Source organism: Bison bison, unplaced genomic scaffold, assembly GCF_000754665.1.
Source record: "Bison bison bison isolate TAMUID 2011002044 unplaced genomic scaffold, Bison_UMD1.0 scf7180017864492, whole genome shotgun sequence".
Lineage (NCBI taxonomy): Eukaryota > Metazoa > Chordata > Mammalia > Artiodactyla > Bovidae > Bison > Bison bison.
This window is the reverse complement of record NW_011495051.1, coordinates 27545-28096: the sequence shown is the minus strand read 5'-3', so window position 1 is coordinate 28096 and position 552 is coordinate 27545. Positions and strand designations below refer to the sequence as shown.

Sequence of the window (552 nt, the reverse complement as noted above, 5' to 3'; positions counted from 1 at the left end):
TGGATGATTTTTCCCAAACAGAAAACCTTCAGTCCTGCAGTACATTTCTGGAGGCAACACCCACATGCTGGGCAGAAGTCTACAGTCTGCAGAAGTATCCTGGATAGCACACTGCAGCCCACAAAGCTAGGGATGGCTTTTAGATTTTCTAGTTGGGGGAGAGGGCAGAATATAAAGAGAACCTCATGATACATAAAAACGATCAGAAATTCAAATTACAGTGCTCATAAATATTGACCTTGAGGGGAAGGTGGTCATGGCTGTGTGTCAGCTCCAAACGCAAGGCTGAGCAGCTGCCAAAGACATCTGCCCACCACCTAGAAAGTGTGTTGTATCTGTGGATACACCACAGATCTTTACACTTTACAGTATCTGGCCCCTTTCAGAACGATTTTGAAAGCCTCTAGTTTAATGCACAAAATAATTCATGCTATGGACTGCTAGCACAAGGAAAGCCATCAAAAGAGAAAGATTTTCAAATTAAAAAGGCAAGTTCAGAGATAAGATTATATTTGAAAACCAAAATATTAAAATACAGATATCCCTCATTTT

At 40.8% G+C, this 552-nt stretch overlaps 1 protein-coding gene across 1 annotated transcript in view; it reads left to right on the top strand.

Annotated features, from left to right (window-relative positions):
- The window catches only part of LOC105005548 (rap guanine nucleotide exchange factor 6-like), a 5710-nt gene that overhangs the window by 4158 nt on the left and 1000 nt on the right, over positions 1 to 552 (top strand). The window lies entirely within an intron of this gene.